General features: G+C 46.8%; 1 protein-coding gene across 2 annotated transcripts in view; it reads right to left on the bottom strand.

Moving 5' to 3' along the window:
* CSGALNACT2 (chondroitin sulfate N-acetylgalactosaminyltransferase 2) overlaps positions 1-21333 on the bottom strand; it is a 65931-nt gene extending 44598 nt beyond the window's left edge. For both annotated transcript variants that reach the window (XM_019556003.1, XM_019556004.1), the window contains exon 1: positions 21227-21333. The gene's annotated coding sequence lies outside the window, so the exon portion shown is untranslated. The remainder of the gene's footprint in view (positions 1-21226) is intronic.
* Between the last annotated feature and the right edge of the window lie 25 nt (positions 21334-21358).

The raw sequence follows: 21358 nt of genomic DNA, 5'->3' as shown, positions 1-21358 counted from the left end.
CCCCTGAGTACTTCAGGTTTGCTGCATCTTCTATCATTAAGTTCCTTCCCTCATTTAGTCAGGGACACGCACCCTCTCTGATCCTCCTCATGTTACTGACAGACCTGTAGAAACACTTCATGTTAACCTTCACGTCCCTTGCTGGCTAAAACTCCAGTTGCACTTCAGCTTTCCTGACTTCATCCCTGCATGCCCAAGCAATGTTCTTATACTCTTCCCTAGTCATTTGTCCAAGTTTCCACTTCTTGTAAGCTTCCTTTTTGGGTTAAGCTCACTAAAGAGTTTTCTGCTAAGACAAGCTGGTTTTCTGCCATATTTGCCATTCTTCCTGCACTTCAGGATGGTTTGTTCCTGTGCCCTCAGTAAGGTTTCTTTAACATACCAGCTCTCCTGGACTCCTTTCCTCCTCAGACTGGCCTCCCAGGGGATTCTGGCCATCAGTTCCCCGAGGGAGTCCAAGGCTGCTTTTCTGAAGTTCAGGATCCATACTCTGAAGCTCTTCTTTGTTCCTTTCCTCAGGATCCCAACTGTGATCATCTTGTGATCACTGCTGACCAAGTTGCCATCCACTTCTACATTTCCCACTAATTGTTCACTGATTTTGAGCAACAGGTCAAGAAAAGCAAGGCTCTTAGTTGGTCTCTCCAACACTTGCACCAGGAAGTTGTCCCCAACATTCTCCAAAAGCTTCCTAAATTGCCTGTACACTGTTTTGTACAGCTGTGTGAAATTTTGGCAGCCATTTTGTTTTGAAGGTGTTTCTGTGCCCAAAACACTGAAATCGAAATCAGAACAGAAGGCTCAGAAACATCTCCAAAATGAAATGGAGGCATCCAAAACGTTTCAGAAAACTTCGGAGTTTCAGAGCCAGGCTTGCAGAGAAACAGATGTACGTTGCTACCCTGCCGCACACTGGGCAGGCAGGGGTGGCAAGAAGAACCTGGTGCAGAGCTGTACTCCCTGTGGAACCAGTTTGTGCAGCAGGGCAGTGCAGCACGGAGCAGAGATCCTCACTGGGGTCTCCTCACTACTGCTGCCTGTCCCACGCAGCCCCATGTTGCCGGGACAGCGAGAGGCATGTAGTGGCAGCAAGGAGACCCCCAGCACATCTCTCTGCTCCCTGGAGAACCAAGTTGCACAGCAGGGACCAGCAGGCTTGCTTGCCACTTTGTGCTGCTTTCCTGCCTCATGACCCAGCATGACAGGGATCAGAGATCTGTGTGGGGATCTCCTCGCCTGCAGGGAGGGCAGCGGCCCACCCCTTACCTGGGATGAGCTACCCACAGCCCTGCTCTGCTCCTTGTGGGACCCCAAGCCCTGCCTAGCTGGGTAGAGCTGCATGAAGCTTCCCTTGCAGCCTGCACAAAACAGATTTGGAAGAGATTCAGCCAAAACAAAACACGATAGTGATCCAAAACACATCACTGTCCTCCAAAACGGCCGAATCAGAAACAGAATTGAAACTCAGCCATTTTGTACAGTCCTACTGTTTTGCCTGCAGAGTATTCTTTCACCCACCCTGAGAATCTAAGCAACAACTATTTATATTGAGACGTTGCCCATGCACTTAGGATCCCAGAGGGCCCCGATTTCTAGTCAGCCTTTTCTTTTCAAGAAAAAGTTCCTGCACATAAGTAGAAGAAATCCTGACTTTTTGTCCACCAATAATAGTTAACCACATCAGTAAATAACAGTCCTATCCAATCCAGCTTTCACCTATGCATACGGGAGTCCTGACTTTAAACAGAGCTTGCATCAGACTAAACACAACCACTGCAGCACCAATTTTAAAATCACCCTTATTCCAAGTATTTCTACTACTGTCCTTCTGGTGAAAGATCACTACCCATGACATTTCTCCACACAGTATGAAATAAAGACTTTCCTCTGCAACTTGCATTATTAGCAAAGTTCCACCCCGCTCCTCTACTTCTGCTGCCATCCCCACCTCCTCTTTGTCCTATTGCCAAGATAGAAGAGAGCAGTACCATGTGGTTGCAATTATTTTGCCTAGTTCTCTGAATGAAAGTATAATCCACAAGTGCAGGGGGAAAAAAAATGCACAATTACCAGCCTAGTACAATGCAAAAGGGAGGGAAATCAAACCAAGGCAACTCTGTCAGGATTAACCAAAAAAAGTCAAATTAGAAGGGATCAAATAAAAGACAACAATTTGGCTTATTTTTGCCACAAATCCAGCTAATACCCTTATAGTGAGACATGCAGGGAGAAAAACTACACCACTTATAAACCACATGACACTGCAAGATAGCAATCTATTTGCTGATTACATTAGTACATGGAAAACAATAATCCTAACTTTCCATTTCCTAGTTCCAGGCATTTAGGTTTTAGACGCAGTAAACACTGAAATACTTCTGAGTGCATGACTTTTGTAAGAGACAAATAGCTTCCCACCTTTATTTAAATGCAGAATAATATTAGTTGAATGGGGAAAACTATAGAATATGCCAGTAATCTAATTAAAATGGTCCTGTGTGCCATTCTTTCATGTCCTGTCCTAAAATTTACGTATTAGTTTATACTTCACAATTTCATCTAACCCATGTAAAGATTAACATGGGGGTAGGTGACCTTAAAATAAACAAACAAACCTCTTAATTAGTCGCATGGAAATGTCAGTGTGATTTCAAAGCATGAGGTTGCTTACAGGGAGGTGCTAAATTAGTTTTGAAAGAAAAAAGAAAAATGAATGCTGGATGCAGGATCATAGTAAAGTAGGGCTGGAAGGGATCTCACAAGGTCACCTAGTCCAGCCACCCTGCTCAAGGCAGGATCATTCCTGACCAAGCCATCCCAGAGTGATGTAGTTAGCCTGAAGTCAAGTAGAAGGCAGGGTAGGTTTGCACCATCCACAGACTTTGCCCTGACTCTGGCTGGATTGGGCAGGGGTGGGGTTGGGAAGTCTTTCTGTGGCAACAGTCAAGAGCCCATGCAAGAGCTCCAGTTCTGGAAACCCAACAGCATCACAGGAACAAGCCTGGTGCCATGGCTTGTACCCACAGCGGCAGCCAAGCACTCTCAATACTGAACTTCTTCCTGCAGTGCTCCTGGGTGACCATGGCTGATAAGTTCCCAGGTGAAAGGTGTAGGGCTGGAGCCCCAGCAGCAACAATGAAAGAAGTCTAGCACTGTGGCTCATTCCTGTGGCAGTAGTACCCAAGCACTGGGGGTGCCAGGCTTCTTCCTGCTGGTCCATAACTGGCTGGAGCTAGCACCACATGGTGCCAATCTCAGACTGCCCTGCATGCCATCACGTGGCACAGTCCCAGACCACTGGAGTAGTTAGAGGTAAGCTGGATCTGGTTAGGGAGCGGAAAGGGTAAGGAAGAACTTTGTGGACCATATCTAGTCCATAGAGTTGACTGCATCCCACACTACTTACCTAGCCCTCAGGGCCATGTGAGTTTGACACCCCTTCTTATAGTTTCCTTAAAGCAGTAGCTTTATATATGTTCTGAGATTGTTGATGACAACGTTTTAGCAGAATTTGCAGATTCTCTGGAATCTGACAGGGGCCAAGTTGTGAACATTTCTGCTATAGCCATTACATGCAAGTATGGTGAAATGCAGACTATGGAACACATGTGCCTTTGCCGACTCCTTGGTGAGGCCTGTATGAAGGAGGACTTCGCTGCAGCAACAGATAGAGCTATTGCTTACGCACAATTCCAGAAAAACATCTAGTTTCCAACAAGGACATGAAAAGAAGAACTACTCCTTTTGTTTGAAGCAGATGTCTATTCGGTTGCCTCAAATATTAAAGTATAAAACTCAATGGGCAGCACGGAATGAATCCATTTTATTTAGCAGTTGAGAGACATCATCCTCTATAGCTGTTCTAAGTCAATGTTATATCTAACACTAATCTTGTTATACATTCATGCAAAGTAGCAGCTCCCATACAACACAATTTTATTTTAAAATTCCTTGCTACGCATAACACTGCTTAGCTTTAAGAAAAAACACAAACATTAAAAACACAATAACTACGTATATTAGAAATGATGCTCCAAACGCACTTCCTTCCCAAACAATGCTATAAGAATTAGTATTACAAAAACAACTATAATTGCAAGTAAAGGTTAAATTGGAATCAATACTATTATTTCTCATGGTATACTTACAATCCTAAAATTCTGAGAAACCAAATCCCCAAGGATACTTTCATTCTTTAGTTATGGTTTTAGGGTTGGTCTCAGCAGTGATAGGAACAAATCCCCTTCCTTCGGTCCCACTCGGGCGCTCCTAGGCTTCAGCATGAACACGAGTTCTTGTTCACAGAGAGGGTGGTTCAGGTGATCAGCCTGATCCGGCCTACACTTGTGATTCTTCCTTCGGTGTTCTGCAAGTGAGGTTACCTCCAAATTGGGACTGTAGGTTACAGTTTTTAAATCGGGCGAGTTGCCGTCTTGGGCCCCTCCTACCCAAACCTGTCACTACTCCCAAATTTGGGCTCGCATCTTTTACCCAACAGATTCCTTTCCTGGGTCTTCTTTGGGAAATTTTCCACATCACTGCTGTGACCTCTTGCCAACCCCTTTCCAAAAGCCCCTAGGTTTCGGTCTCTCAGAATGTTTACCTAAGGGTCGCTTTTAGGTTAACTTTGTTAAAGGCCTCTAGAGATAATATTCAAAAACCCAAGACATTCAGCACGTTTGCTGCAAGGCCTCTAAAGATGAAATTCAAAATCAAGACGTTTACCATGTAGGCAAAAAACAAGCAATGATCCTAGATAAAAGATGAACCTTGCCTTTTTTTCTAAACTGGCTAATGCGTATTTATTACAAGCATTCAAAGTATTACATTCAGTATGACAATATGCTGAGTGAGTAAGCCTTTTCTAAAAACTCTGTAGTTACAGCCCTGCTTAACACAGTTTCAGTTAGCATTATTTCACTACAGTGCTCATTTGGAATTAACACCCAATTCTGCCAAGTGCTCAGCCAGTTTCGCTATAGCGCTTAGTGGAATCGGAGTTTCGGCAGGCAGGGAGAAGCGGCAGCAGCAGCGAATGGAAGCCAAGTGAGTGGCAGTGAGTGGGTAGGCAGGCATGAGGGCCCAGGGTGAGACAGCAGAAGCAAAGGCCCATGCTAGCACATGGTGCCGGAGCGGGTGGAGGGCTGGGAGACAAAGGGCTGTAAAAAAGGGGAGGAACACGGGCCCCAAGCCGGAGCCCAGGGCCAGGGCCAGCAGGGGCTTAAGGCCTGCGCTGATGTGTGGGGCCCATGCTGGGGCCAGTGGAACCCCGCATCAAGCAGGGCGGCAGGAGAACTGGTGCCTGGGCTGGAGTGGGTGGGGGCGTGGGGAAAAGCAGCAGCAACAGAGGCAAGTAGCACAGGGCCCGCACTGGTGCCGGAGGCCAGGGCGCAAAGCAGGGCAGCAGGAGCACAGGGCCCACATCAGTGCCCAGTGGCAGGGGCCAATGCTCATAGCAGGGCAGCAGTAGTGCCAATGCCCAGGCTGGCAAGTGGAGCCGGAGAAGCTGGCGGACAGGTGAGGGGGGTAGGGAAGAGGCGGCAGCAATGAGTAGTGAGGGGGGCTGGGCATGAGCATGGGACATGTACCAGTACCCAGGGCCAGGACCGGCAGGGGCACAGGCCCAGGCTGGTATGTGGGGAGAGGTGGTGGCGGGGCAGGCAGTAACCAATTAACCTCTACTTACATTCCTTTCTATGGGGAAATGCGTATTGCTTAGCACAGTTCTGCTTAACGCTCAGTTTTTCTGGACCCAATGAAGAGTGCTAAGGAGGGGCTTCCTGTAAAGGACAATTTCCTTCTATACAATGAGGGGGGAAACGCTCAACATTTGAGGCCAAGCTTTAAAAATATGGCACAGTATTGCAGGTATTGAGGGCCTGACCCTGCAAGGGATGTAGGGTCTCTAATACTGGATGCAGAGACTCAGCAGAGTATTCACAGGTGTTGGAACCTGCCCTCTGGCTCCAGCAAACACGATCATACCTACTCCTTGACGAGGAGTCTACCTGGATAGTATCCAACTACTGTTTTATTCTCCCTGCCTGAGCTCCACTTAGCTCAGCTCTCAAATTATGAATATTTTATTCTGTACCTATAATGGAAGCTTATTCTCCAACTCCTGGAAAAACAACCATCTGCTTAGTACCTTCCAATCTCCTGTTTCTGAATAGTTCTGTGTACTTCTGATAAATGGCCTTTCTTGGTCCCTTTGCATATGTAGAGATATGTAAACATCAACTTCTCAAGCACTCTATCCATGTCCCTAAACTAAAATATTGCAACACACAAAGTCAAGAGGTTACAATAGCAGAAATCATGGATTATTAGGAGGAAGGGAAGGGTGCGATGGGTTGTGTTACACAGAGGAGTCTTGGGGCGTCTATATACGTACAGAGAGGCTGCTCTGACGCGCTGCAATTACAGCATGTCAGAGCACATTTGGTTAACTGAGTCTGCTGGACAGCGGTAGTTATTATGTTCAACAATCTTTAAAGCACCCCCACTGCCATTTGTCAGTGTGGGGACGCTAACACACATGATGATCTGGGCACTTTAATTAGAGCAACTCATAAAAGCCCTTGGTTTGGCATTAATTTCTTGTGTGGAGAGGGAGAGGGAACTGAATATGGAGCAGTGTGTGCAACAGAAAGGACCAAACACTGGGCTCATCCCAGTGTAATAAAAGGAACAATATTCTGAGAAGTGTAGAGTAGAGTAGTCTTTATTTCAACACCTGGAAACAAGAGGAAAGAAACACCACCTATGGCTGCAGGTTGCAAAAAAGACCTTATTTAGGAATATTTTCAAGAAATTATTGTGCCACTGGGAAAGAGGAATATGGCAAAATGTAAACAGTGCAACAAAGAGATATAAGAACCAGTAGCTTAAATGAAGCAACATTATGAAAAATGCTTCTTAGAAGACAATATTTCTTGAGGATGGTGATGTGGACGTATCTGAGTCATCTAGTAAACTTATTATTTTAAACTGATTCTTTGGATTGTCCATCATATATTGTAATGCTTATAAATGTTATGATAACCATGTTAGTTATTGCAGGTGGATTAATAAATTTGAGTCTACCTTACTCTGCTATGGAAAGGATTTAGTTAGCTTGTAGTAGTGTTTTTCCAAAATTTGATACCTGAGGAACACTTTTCTCTTACACCTGAAAAGAGGGGCAGGGTATATGAGCATCAGTTTAGGAGAACAAGATTAACTGCCCCTCCCCCCCCCCACATCTTCCCTGCTTTCATATACATGTTCACCACCTCACTTTTAGCAAAAGGCCTTGCCAAACTAACCCAGAGTCACTCAGAGTAGACCATTTAGCTCTTCATACTGTCATAGCGTAACACACTTATCTCTTCACACACACTTGCCAACCTCAGGAAGCTGTGTAAGTATGCAATGACTACCCAACTGCCCATCAAAAATGACAGGTGGATAGGGAAGCAGGCAGGGATGGAGCCCCATGCCCCAACCCCGTCCAGGCCCATTCACCCCTTCCCTCCTGCTGCTTGGGGTCCAAGCCCGCTCCCCCACTCCCCTCTGCAGCAACCGGGGCAGGGAAGGAGCGGGACTGGATCTGATGCAGGGAGGACCAAGCCGGAGGGTGGGGAGAAGCTGGGCCACTGCAGCAGGGGGAGTGGGGTAGTGGGTCTGGACTGACCCAGCAGCAGCAGGGAGCGGGCTTGGACCTGATGAAGGGGGAGGCGGCTCGCTCCTCCCCAGCCACTGCCCTGTTGGACCAGGCCCAATGTTTCCCTCTCTCCACTCCCAACTGCTACAGCATGCCGGCTTCTCCCCAACTCAGGCTCGCTCACCCACTCCACGTCAGGCCCAGGCCCAGGCCCACTCCTCTCCTGCCCCGTAACATGTGAGACCTGCTCTTCCCCCCACTGCGTCAGCTTTGCAGGTGGTGAGGATGGAAGGGGAGGGTGGGCCGAGGCCAGCACCCGTGGCCACACCCCAGCCTGCCCTGCTGCATCCCACCCCTGCTCCCCACATGCCGCCACCACCTCCAAGGAATGGGGGGGAGGGCGAGATGCTAGCCCGTGGCTTCAACCCCTCTCCCATCTGCTCCATCATCACCACCACCCCTCCCCCCCATTCCATCTGCTTCATTTCTGCTGCCTCCAGGCTGTTTGAAAACCAATCAGAGTGCAAATAAAGTGTTATGGACAGACAGATTAAGGCTTTTATATTGTTAGAATTACAATTTAAACTCCCACCAGTACAACTCTATAGGCCACTCCAATTTTGGTGTTCCAACTGGAAGTTATTTAAACTAAATCAAAATAGCCAATAACCATTAGCGTTCACAAAATGAATTATATCAATAGCACGCACAGTTTATCCATACTTCTTTAAAACACATACACAAGTAATTATCCTATGAAGACAAGCCCTTCAATTCTTTGACGAGCAGGATAAGCTTGCACTGATATTTTAAGTATCATAAAAAAACTGTTCCAAGCAGACATCCACATCTGCTTAAGCAAATGTAGCAGTTCACACTTCAAAACTACTCTTAGAGGCTCTCTGCAAAAATTCAAAGCCATCACTGTAATCTCAAGTCCTACTTTCAAATTTTTTTTTAAAAGGAAAGCAAAAAAGCCTATATTACAGTGAAGAAGCCAGACCTCAAAGTAGCTAAGTCACCTTACTTCTGTCAACTAATGAAGAACTCCCTCATTTTACTAGTGGGAAAACAAACAAACAAACAAACAAACAAACAAACACACACACCAGCTGAGGGATGACCAAGCTAGAACTGGAACTAACCAATTTGACTCCCACACCAAAGCATCTATCATGCAAGAAAACTGTAAATGTTCTAAATCTGTAGCAGTGGTCAAAATACAGCCCATGGGCCAGATTATTTTTTACTATGCTATTATATAAGACTATAGTCTTATAACGGGGTGGGCAAAATGTGGCCCAGGGGCCAGATGCAGCCCACCATGCCATTCTATCCACCCTATGGGGCCACTAGCCAGACTAGGAAAAAATTTACTTTTCTAAAGGGGAAAAAAAATGATTCAGTACGATAACTGGCCTTCTATGCCAATTACAGACAGTCAAAAAGCCTGACGCTGAATTGATTCAGTCTTTGCAGGTTAGTCTAAACTGCAGAGATTAAACTGAAAGAAGTGAATAGACATTTACCTCGGTTTCAGGCAATGCAGCCACATGCTTCCAGCGGCTCAGGCCAGAAGCCGGAGGGCACTAGAGCACAGCTCTCTGGCAGATAGTCAGTATGGGCTGTGCATTTGGTTCCTCTTCCTGCTGCCTCTCCCCCACCCCCTGAATTCTCTGGGATTTACAGTCCAGAATCAAAGCAGCAGGACTTCGCAGGGTTGCTCATCATTTCCTCTTCCTGCTTCCAGGTGCCTCTGGGATTTACAGTCCACAGTCATAGCCTGTAGTAAGTTTGAGCAGGAGAAGGGGTGTTTAAGGCCCCCCTCCCTAGCCCCAGATGGAGTTTGCCAGGGGGGTTAGGGGGAAGTCCCCCCTGCAGACTGGGCTGTATCCCCAGCCAGGCTTGCCCTCCCACAGCCCCTTGTCAGCCAGCCCTCACTGCTCCAGCTAGGAAGCAGAGGGGTGGGGTCAGCCCTGCTCTCTGGAGCAGACAGCCCAGCCCAGGAATGGAAAATGCTGCTGGACTGTGATTTAACTTGAACCAGGAAAGGGTCTGGGACAGAAGTTTCATAAACCAGTTTGACCCAAATCAGTTAAGCCTGGTACTACTACATTCAACCAAGTTTATCTTAAACCAGTTTCAGCCATTTTGAAACTTGTTTATGTGCACTGAGCTCCTGGTCTGTTACAGGTTTAAACCAGTTTCTGACCACTTAAACTGATTTGTGTATAATGTGTCCCTAGCCCAAGTGTCACCAGCCCCGGCACATGTGCCAAGCATGGCACACAAGGCCATTTTGCTCGGCACACCACCGCCAGCCTGGGCTCTAAGCAGCTGCTGCCAGCCAGAGCACCAAAGCTGCTCCCAGCAGGAGGCTGCAAGCAGACTGGGCTCTGTGGGTCATCTGCAGCTGGCAGGCTGCAAACAGCTGCTCCAGGCTCTGGCATGTTGGCACTCCGGCACCTTCCAAGGTAGACATTGTGGTTTTTTCAGCACTCCGGCCAAAAAGCGTTGCCTACCCCTGCCCTAGCCTAACCACCAACATAGCAATGATCTCTTTAAGAGCTTAAGTTAAAAACAAACTCTGTATCTATAAAAATAATGTTTATGGTAATTTAAATGTTATTCTTCTCTAAACTTGCATTAAAAAAATCCCCTGAATTCCCCATTTGAAGTTATTTCAACACATTTTGTCCACTTGGCAATGAAGACCATAATAATTTAAGCTAGTTCAAAATACAATTCTCATTTAATACACAAATTCTGAGATAATCTCTTTTCTTTTCCTATTCTAAGATTTCTATGCATGTATCAGACAGCCAAAATGAGTTTACATATGTAAAATAGGATTCTTTCCCTTTGTAATAATATACCAATGATTAGTCACTCCTCAGCCCATGGTTCTCAATTTACAGCTTTTCTTCCCATTCTCTCTCAGAATAGTTTATAATTTTAGCACACTGGTTACAGAAGCTCATCCACCCCACTCCTACCAAGCAATTCAGCTGTCAAGTATATGTACCACTAGAACTGCAAGTCTGGGGCCAAAAATGATTTAAACACTGTATCTATGGCATTTTAGAAGTACAGTAAGAAGTATTTATTGTTATAAAGCCTCTTGCATTTTAGATTTTAATAGCTGTAAAACTACTCTAAAACTAACTACTAAACAGAAAACAGTTTCACTAGAGAGGAGTAACACAATACCTTGCTTGAGCCAAAGAACGAAAAAAAAAAGAAAAAGCCTGTCAGACAGTAGGGTAGAACCATCTGTCTTGGCCCTGGTTAGCAGAAGGCTGGAACATCATTTGCTTTACTGCTAAGCAAAGAAAAGAATATTTGAAACTGCTAGAAGTAACTGAAACAGCATGTGTAGAAGATGCCTGCTCAGCATTCACAAAAAACTTCTGAGACAGAAACAAGTGTCCATTTCCTTCCACAAAATGAAAATCAAAGATTGCTGCAAAGACAGATTTTATTTTTTAAAGTTAACACTAAAACAAGACATAAAATATGTACCTGGTAAAGACGAATGTCAGTTTTCAACTCAAATGCCTAATAAATGAAAGCAACAGACCATCAGCATTTAAGAACTAGGCTGAACCCATCACCATATTATTTAACAGCCATTCAAGTCAGTGGTTGTGCTCAGCCCTCTTACCAAGACTTGCGTGTCATGCTTACTTAACGTAGATTCCCCTTACATAGGGCAAGAGAGGGTGAGGAGATGGTTGTGATCCCAACACCCATTTGCAACCTTTTTATTCCGTTACTTTTCTTGATATTTAGAAATGGGTGTTTTAACATTTAAGGCATGGTGTATCTGCACTTTATAAACCAGTGATTCTGAAGAGTGTGCCCAAGACAAGTGAAGCGTGTAGCAAGATCCCCCCTGTAATGAGGTAATGATCACCCTCCATCCAGCACCCCACCCCACCTACTCCAGCCCTAGCTAGAGCTGCTCCTCTAGAGACTGTTACTGCCACTGCTGCTTTCCTCTACCTTTCCCCTTGCCCTCTGCATCCCCCATGCCCTGTTACAAGAGGGCTGGCAGGCAGATGCAGACAGCTGCACTCTGTGGCTTTGTTCATCCCCTCTACTCCTCCCACATTCCTGGTCGCAGGAGGGGCACAGGGATGTTTGTCAGCATAGGAGACCCTTCAGGAGCAACCTCAGAAGCAGCTTCAGCAGCAGGGGTTGCCTCACTCCTCACACAAGGTACAGAGCATGGGTTGGGAGGGGATGGACAGTGGAAAGAACAGACATCAGGGTGAGGTCCTGCCCCCAACACCCTTAAGTGCACAAGCTAGACTGCATCTATATTCTCTGCATCTGTAGCCCTGACGCATCCCCCCTTATCTTTTCTGGATTTAGATATAGCTCGGTCATTTTTAACTGGGTGCTGTGAATGTCAGTAATATTAACATTGAAGCTAAAAAAAGGGGGTGAAGACTAATCCTTTGCTTAATAAAGATGCATTTGGCATAATTTTTTTTTAGCAGCACATCTTGGCACAAGTATGATTTTATCTGGCAGGAGAACAAAGTACTTTGCATGCTCCCTTACCTTCTTTTCAGATTTAAGAGTGATATATATATACACAATTTTTAATCCAGAGAAAAAACCATGTCCCAGGTATCAAAAGTCTGAAAAATACTGCCATAGATCAGGGGTCGTCAACTGGGAGTATGCATACCCCCAGAGGTACTTGAGAAGACCCTCGGGGTATGTGCAGGCAGGCAGGGACAGAGTCACCACACACCATCTTGTGCTGCCACACAGGTGCCACCCGCCCAGCCAAATGCAGGGGAAGCTCACAAGCTATGGATGCCACCTCTGTGTTCAGCCGCACACCACCCTTTACCCCCAGCAGCCGGGTGGGGAGACACTGGTCTGTATCCAGCTGTCAGGGGTATGCTGATCCAAAAAGTTAGATAGATTTCAAATTCTTAATTATTTGTACATCATGTCTCTGCTTTTCCTTGCAAAGGAGAATTCAGCCAAATGAAACTCTGACAAACTTGGGGACTTGGACCTGAACTAACAGGCTAACACCTAACAAGGCTTTGGTGTGTAGAGATAGTCATGGAAGTAAGTAATCACTAGATTGATTTTAAAATATTAAAGCTGACACAAAATGAGAGGAGAGTCCATTTTTCAACAGAGAATAGACAGTGTCCAGAGAAAACCCAGAGCCCTACATTTAACCGCTGCAGGGGGCAACCTGGGATTTCTACCAGGCTGCTCCTTTTAGGCCATGTTCAGGACTACATTATCCATGTCAGCCCCTGGCCAACCAACAAAATCTTGCTATGCTCTCCACTCTATCTTCTGAGAATAAATGTGTTACCTTACCATAAACTAAGAAGCTTCTGGCTTTTCTGAGGAGCAGGCTCTATGCCACTCTAAATTGTCATCCCTTTTCAGATTAGGGGTGGGAAATCATCTGGGCTTGAGGGTCATTTAGGCAGCTTTGGTGAGCTATGTCAGCAAGCCCCCACCCCTGCTGAAATGGGCCAGTAACCCTTCCCCCCCACCCCAGCCCCCAACACCACACTAAAAACTCCCTAGAGTGTCTGGGCAGATGGGATGAGACCATGGATAGGCAGGGAGCAGCATCCAGGAGCAGGACAGGTGGATGGGACCAGGACTAGGGCAGGGCCAGGATCATGGCGTTGTGACAGCACAGGGCCAGGGCCCATGGAAGAGCCACAATCCACATGCCCCTGCAACAAGAATCAGTCCCACAGACAGGGACCTATGGGGAGTGGATCGCAGCTTCTGCTGTCCCTGCCCAGCACAGTGATACTCTGCTGTCACTATGGGGAGAAAGGCTGCAACTTGGGTGGGTAGGGCACATGGCCAGGTATATGGGATGGAGTCACAGGCAGGCAGAGACTGGTGTCTTGCTCCCAGACTCCTCCCTGCCCACCTGCAGCCCCATCCCATCCCTGTGTGGGTCCTAGCCTGGTCTCCATGGAGACCCCACTCACCCCCTCCATTTGGCATCCCCAACAATGGATATGGGGCAGATGGGCTGGGATACCCAGGCAGCGGGGCCAGGGCTGGCAACAGAGACTGGCAGAGGCAGCTGGAAGGAGCCACCGCTGCCGGGAAGCAAGTCCAGCCTTCATGCTGCCCCAGCCCTACTACATGCCCACAAGCAACGGAACTGGCCAAATGTGCCATGGCCTGGGCTGCCCACCCACACCTGGACTAAGCAGGGCAAAGGGACCTGCCGCAGGCCACGCAAAATCCCCTGGCTGGCTGGATCCGGCCCATGGACTGTATTTTGCCCACCCATGAACTAGATCCTGATTCTGCTTACATGGAGCACTAGCAGCAGCAAGTGTTGCAAGGCATCAGCTGCTCACAGGAATCCGAATAGCAACAATGCATCTCGAGCAGGTCCAAGGAGGTGATCCTCCCCCTCTGTGCGACACTGGTCAGGCCGCAGCTGGAGTACTGTGTCCAGCTATGAAACTATGAAGCTCTGGTTATGCCACCAGGGATTTGATGACCACTTTTTAAATGATTCGTTTGCATCAGCAGGGTTCAAATAATGCCTGTTTCTGGTTGGAACCAGGTGATGAGATCAGAAAAATGATTTAAGGATCAGGCCACCTGGTCAATGGGGAAGCTCCTCCTGGGGCAGTCCTTTTTGGAAACACACAGAAGCATAGGCCTCCAGAGCTCTTTCATTCTGGAGTACTGTAGCTGGAGTCCTGCATCCAGTTCTGGGTGCTGCACTTCAAGAGGTATGTGGACAACGTGGAGAAGGTCCAGAGAGGCCATTCGCATGATCCGGGGGCAGCAGGGCAGGCCCTACGAGGAGAGGCGACGGGACCTGAACCTATTCAGCCTCCATAAGAGAAGGCTGAGGGGGGATCTAGTGGCCTGTTACAAACTAGTCAGGGGGGATCAGCAGGCACTGGGGAAGTCCAACTTCCAAGAGAAGTGGTGCTGGCTCCTACCCTGGGTGTCTTTAAGAGGAGGTTTGATGAACACCTTGCTGGGGTCATTTGACCTCAGTAATCTTTCCTGCCATGGCAGGGGGTCGGACTAGATGACCTATTCAGGTCCCTTCCGACCCTAGAAACTATGAAACAACAATGACAAGTATTTTATCATCTTGACACCAGTACTTGGGAAAAGCTTTAAGAGGCAGAAGCACTGGAGTCACTTAACTGAAGAATACATTTCTGCATCTTAAAGCTGTCATAGATAACAAGCTTCAATCCTATAGTGATGGCTTAAGCCCTCCCCTGAAAGGCTCTGGAACCAAGATAGTTAATTTGTGAAACTATGAAAACTGAACTTCTGCTCCAACTCAATTTATCTTGTGTTCGCTGAGTACTCAGAAAACACAAACTAATTCATTTTGCTTCCTCTTGGCCTGAAGTGCATCATTTTGAAAACGACTTCCTTCCTGAGCAGAGTACTATTTTTCTTTAAATACCCACAACCCTCCATTTTGCAATTCTGGCCCAATAGAATGATCCAAATCTGCAGTTTAAATAATTTAAATTAAAAGAAGCTCCAAATATAAAGCATGTAATTCCAATTACACTTAAATAAAAAATACCAATCCATTTTGAAGCAACTGTAAATACGGCTGATAGGATTGTTTCACTGGTCGTCTGTCTGGCTTAGCATCCAAGTTCTCTCTGTTGTGAACAACATCTATCTGCTGTGCCATATCAAATATGAGATGACAGCCAACTCTTCTCTACAAGTCCTTGATCCAATTACCCCAAACACACTCTAAATGTCAGTCAGCTGTATAACCACATTTTGACCAACATGGAATAATATCTAGCAACTGGCTACAATTTAACAATGGATAACAATGTTCAGGTCCTACCAACTTGGATCAAATATAAAAGGCAACAATGGAAGATGAAGATTTGCACAGAATTATTTTAAACTTTCTGCTCCTGCAGGATCCAACTGCTTTGGGATAGAAAGCAACTCAAAAGTACTGTTCCACTATTTTAGAAATACAATCACAGGGTAGAGTTCTTCCTACCTTTGGGGTGTTAGAGGGTTTCAAGGCCATGTGTGATGTTGGGCAATTTCTTCCACTACAAAATACATGTGAAAAGTTTCACTTCAAAAAGATAACGGTATCAGGCAAAAGTGAGGTAGAGATGAACTCCCTGCTAACTTGAATTTGATGTGACACATCATACAAGTTCAGCAGCTTGTGATAAATTACTGGCTTCAAATATTTGCTGGGCAGCACAGGGATGGTGGTGGTACAAGAGCATGAAGGCATACAAGTCATTAGCTACATTGGGAAGTTGTTATTGATATTTTCCCCCATTTTAGGTAATAAAGCAAGCTACATATTTTTTCTATTAATGGATGATCTCCTCTGGAAATACCTATAGACTACCATTTTCCACACACATGTGTGTGCACACTATACTGGGTCAAACTAACAGTCCACTTAACTGTGTCACCGATAACAGCAGAAACAGATGCTATAGAGGGGGAGAAATGAACAAAATAACTTCAGATAGGTGTTCTCAACCTCTGGCCTGCAGGCCAAATATATCCTACAGAGCCATTTCATCTGGCCCATGGGCCTACACATGGGTGCAGAAATTTGGTAGCAGGAGAGCCAACCTGCCCCTTGCAAAACTCCAAAAATCTCAAGTCCCATGTAGCTGGCTGGAGCCCAGCCCAGGCCCCCCCATCCCCATTGTGGGGCCTGCCCCACTCCCTTCCTCTGCAGGGCCAGGTCAAGCTCCTTTCCCCTCACCAGACCCCCCTCCCCTCTCCATACAACCAGACAGTGCTCACCCCAGGCACTGGATTGAGACCACCAGCCAGATCTGGCCTGTGCTTGGACCAGGCCACTGCCCATTCACCTGCTGGGGAAAAGGTACAAAACCACTGCTCTAGAGAGTGTTCGATCCCCTGTTCAATTCATGGCATTGGCCATTATTGGTTTAGAGATGCCAGAGGAAAATCTTCTACCATTCTGTTCAATAGTCACTTACAGCTCTATCATGCATTAATTTTTCCAGTCCCTTTTTTGAACCTATCTGCCTTTACCACCTCCTGTCCAACCCAAACAGAACTGCTCCACAGCAAATGGAACCAGTAGGACCTGGTCCAAACTGGTCAGAACCGCTCCAAACCACAACTAGTCAAAACTTACTGGAATAGGTCCCAACCAGTCCGATTCGGTTTCAGCCTGGAAGAAGCTGCTCAAGGCCCCCCGCACCCCACGCATACTCCCTCCCAGCCCACATACCTACCCCCTGCCCCACAAACTGGGAGGCTGGGGGCAGAGGGGGAAGGGCACCAGCAGGGCCAGGGGGCTTTTTTCTATTTAAACTATTTACTGGGTCGGGACTGGCCATCAATGTTTACAAATGGGACCTAGTACAAAAAAGGTTGCGCGCCACTGCTCAAGAGTGATCTGTCCCCTATTCAATTCATGGCATCAGCCATTACAGGTTTCCCTCCCTTTATGCAAGTTCTGTATGTGCAAATTTGCTCTTATGCGATTACCCTTTTTATACCAAAAATGCATTATATGCAAGGTAAATTCACTCTCATGTGATCCGTGTGTTGAAATCCAGTCCGCTGCTTTGTGCAGTGCATTGTGGGAGTGACACACACCAAAATATAGTCTCCTGTGTGGATCTGTGCTCCTCGCTCATTGCCTGCAACACTTATTTCTGTAGTTGCCGCCCCCATGATGATAGCGTCCTGTGCTTGTGTGTACTGTCTGCTGCTTGGGAGTGCCAGCAGTGTCTTGTAAAAAAGTGACAGAAATGGGTTAAGGGGTCAGTAGTCAAGGTCTTGGAATATATCCCTATTTGTTACATTGTAGTAAAGTGGGTTCCCTTTATGGGAATTTAAGTTATGAGCTGTTATAGACAGTTGTCCAATAACACACCAGGGTGTTGAGCCCTGGGCTGGCATCTGTCCTGCCCTACCCCTCTGTGAAGAAGGGGTCTCAGCCATCTGCCCAGAGCAGTATGGGGAGCCAGGGGCCGCACACAGACTCCTTTAGACACACTGATGCTGCAAACTGCTCCCTGGGACCTTTTACAGAAGGGCAGAAAGCCAGCAGCAAGCCCCAGACAACATAGCCTGGGCAGCAGCAGCAGGTAAAGGGTTTTCCCAGCCCACTGCAGCTGTGGGTGCCCTGGGAGGGAAGAAGTAGGCAGTGCTGGTTGGAAATGGGTTTAAACTTTAAATAGCCTGTTACTTCCCTACAGCCAGCTTCTAGGCACCTGTAAATGAACAGCTAATTTCTTAAGTGAGGAGTTATTACCCGCCAACTGTTCTCCTCTTTAACCTCAGACTATGGGAACTAGTGCCCCCTCACTTTTACCCCTTCCATCCCTCCTCCCTGCTCTGCTGCCTTCCTGTTCATGAGGCACCGTCCTGCTTCCTTTCCCAGCTGGATTGTGCCCTTTGCTAAACACCAACTGGTAATACATTACTGGTACAATTGTACTTATTGTTTAGAAAATGTAAACTTCCACATCCCTCCTTCCAATATAGCATGCACCATTGGTTGCATTTCCCTCCACCTTTTCCAATTCTAGTGCATCTTTTTGGACCAGAACCAGAATTGCACACAGTATTCAAGAAGTGGGCAGACTATAGATTGGTATAATGGCATTTCGTTATCAATTCCCTTCTTAAATGATGCCAAAAATGTTACTGACTTTTTTGGTTGTTGTTGCACATTAAGCTAAGATTTTCAGAGAAGTATCTACCCTGACTCCAAAGTCTCTTTCCTGAGTCATAACAGCTAGTTCAGAACCCAACACTGTGTATGTATAGTTAAGGTTATTTCCCCTCTCCCCCACCCCACAAAGTGCATTACCTTGCACTTACGCACACTCAAGTTTACCAGCCATTTTTTTGCCCACTCACTTAGCTTCATGGATTTCAATTTGGTAATGATGACTTGAGAGAGTACTACTACACTAAACTCTCAAGCTAGGTCATGAAGGACATTTATGCATATACATCTGTCTACTCCAACACGCCAGAGATCCAGCGGGTCAGAGCAGACTTGATTAATTGAGCCTAGCACTGCGTTGCGTTCATTTGTATAAATAGAGAAATGTACATCAGCACTGAGAAAATGGTAGCGGTACGCTTTTGAACTAAAACACCTTCAATACGTTTAGTTCAAAAGCATGCCACCACCATTTTCTCAGTGCTGATGAGCATTTCACCATTTACCCAAATGCATGTGCTACAGCGCCAGGCTCTTTTAAAAACACCTGGCACAGCAGAGCTTGTTCTGAAATTACAGAAAGGCATCTGCTAAAAATTGATTATAATGATTTAAAAACTGGGCTGTTAATGAAGCCCTGCAGCTACAAGCGAGGTCCAGAGATAGCACCCCATAGACATCAACTGACAGGTAACTACGCTGCTATGTTTGGAGAAGCCTTGGAAGAGCTGTTTTCCATTTTCTGCTCTGGCCATCTGTCAAGTTGCATCTCCCATACTCTGGGTGCTGAAGAGGACCTTGACGTTTTGACTAATGCAGGCTGGAGTGGAGGAAACTACTTCACCTTTCTCCTAATCACTGGCATTTACAATCTATGGGAAATGAAATTTACCCTTTCCCATGCTCCATTTTTGGGATATTCCTCCACAACTATTCACACCATGGCAGCCTCAGGCAGAGCTGATTCATGTAGTTTGACACTACTGTCAACAATATGTTTAAAAGCCAAGCAAGAAACTGACCGGCTTTGTTCCTTTCACATGGCTATTGTACAACAGAAACAGCATGGCTTGCAAGAAATATATAAATTAATTTCAAAACAAAAAGTTAGCAGCATGTGAGAGAGACAGAGAAAGAGAGAGACACTTATTATTAGAATGACTTGAGTTTAGTCAAGCAATTCAATCTTATGATTCCAGCGCGCGCGCGCGCGCTCTCTCCCCCCTCACACACACATGCACTCTCAGTTTGTGTACTCATCAGGGTACATCAGGTATTAACTGAAAGCACACAAGCATGTGAAACAACAGAACCTGAGTTCTTTAAGGCAACTGGTGACAGACAGGCATGTAGTTATCTTTTTATTTAAAAAACAAAAACGTTGAGTAAAACCTAAACAAGCGCATAGTTTTCCTAAGCAAAATCAAAGCTGACAAAAAAGCAAATAGTCTTTAATGCCAGCCCCCATTTTCCTTTCATTACTTCCCTATGTCTTTCAGGGGGAACGCATGGAATTTGTCAAATTTGGGCTGAGAAAATGATTCTCTTACAAAGCTACATTAGAATGCAGTGCACTAGCCCCTTGGGTAATGAAAAGGGGAAACTTAACTGGTAACTCATACAAGATATTAGTTTACAATTATGTCATCAAAATAAGCTAAGACAGTGAGGGGAAAAAAAAGTCATCAACAGCAATAAATAACCAAATAAGTATGTACCTCTAATTATAAAGTACTCTGTAATTAATTTATTTAAAAAGCTGTATTCTTTTAAAGTAGTCTTTGAAGCAGGAGTAGGCAACCCTGGCACAGGTGCCAGAGCATGGCATATGAAGGCATTTTGCTTGACATACATGCCTCAAGGCAGACAGCAGGGAAGGGGCTGGGGCTGTGCTGCCACAACAAGGATCAGGCCCCTTGTGGCTTCCCCAATGTCTATCCCTGGCAGGCCAGCATCTTACAAGTTGAGACTCAGGGAATTTTTAGCACTCCCCTCCAAAATGTTGCCAACCCCTGCTTTATTCTTTAACTTGCTTAAAAATGAGCAATGAGATCTGCAAAGGAACAGAGAAAAAAAGTTTATGGCTGGGAGAGTCACACTCACAGTACCAACTTCTGAAAAATAATAGGACACAGATTATGGATGGTCACGGCACTTATGCAGCTAAGTAAATATACATCCTGATAACTGGGCCTGCCTATTGCTTACCTTCTAACAAGACAGGCCTTATCTGCAAGCCAACTGAGGAAACAAACTGCTTCAGTTCATACCATCCTACAGCCCCAGCCTACTTGCCAACTCAGCTGTCCTGCGGTAAACTGAAGGCCACCTGTACCCAACCACATACTACTTCGTAACCAACTGAAACCTATTTAATCGGGTGGTAACACTAGAAGACGACGGCTCCCCAACGGCTGCGATCAAAACTTGAAGAATGAGCAGGGCTGGGGGGTTTCACAACCCTGGCGCCCCTCACAAAGCTTTTAGCAGCAGCCCTGAACCTATGAGGGCCCCCACTACACACAGCGCGCAATGCGCAAGCAATGGTACAGGCAACGCGCTGGGGGGAGGCAGGGGTTAGGTGCACGGTAAGCGCAGCCCTGCCACACGGCACAGTCGTTCCAGGCCTCTCCCGCGCGCACCCCCAGCTGCATCCGGAGGGCCCGCGCAGCTCGGCCGCGCGGGCCAGGCACCTCCAGCGAGCCTTGGCCGCGCCCGGGCTGCGCGGCGGGGTCAGGCAGCACCGAGCTGCTCCAGAGACAGACAACACCCGCGCCCGCTCCCGGCGGCTACTGCGCGCTCAGCCCCTGCCCTGCGCGGAGAGGACGCAGCACCGCCGGCCTTGCCTGGCTCGCACTCACCCGCGCTGTAGCTGTGGGCCGAGCCGCACTTCCTGCGCCGGGCCGCGAAAACGGAGGAGGCGGCCCGCCGCGGTCCCTTAAAGCGACAGGCACCGACCTCGCCCTGCCCCCGCGCAGCCCCCCCTTCGTCAG

Source organism: Crocodylus porosus, unplaced genomic scaffold (genome assembly GCF_001723895.1).
Source record: "Crocodylus porosus isolate Cpor-Errol unplaced genomic scaffold, CroPor_comp1, whole genome shotgun sequence".
NCBI classification, from domain to species: domain Eukaryota; kingdom Metazoa; phylum Chordata; order Crocodylia; family Crocodylidae; genus Crocodylus; species Crocodylus porosus.
Note: the sequence above shows the minus strand (reverse complement) of the source record. Positions and strands in the feature narration are given on the sequence as shown.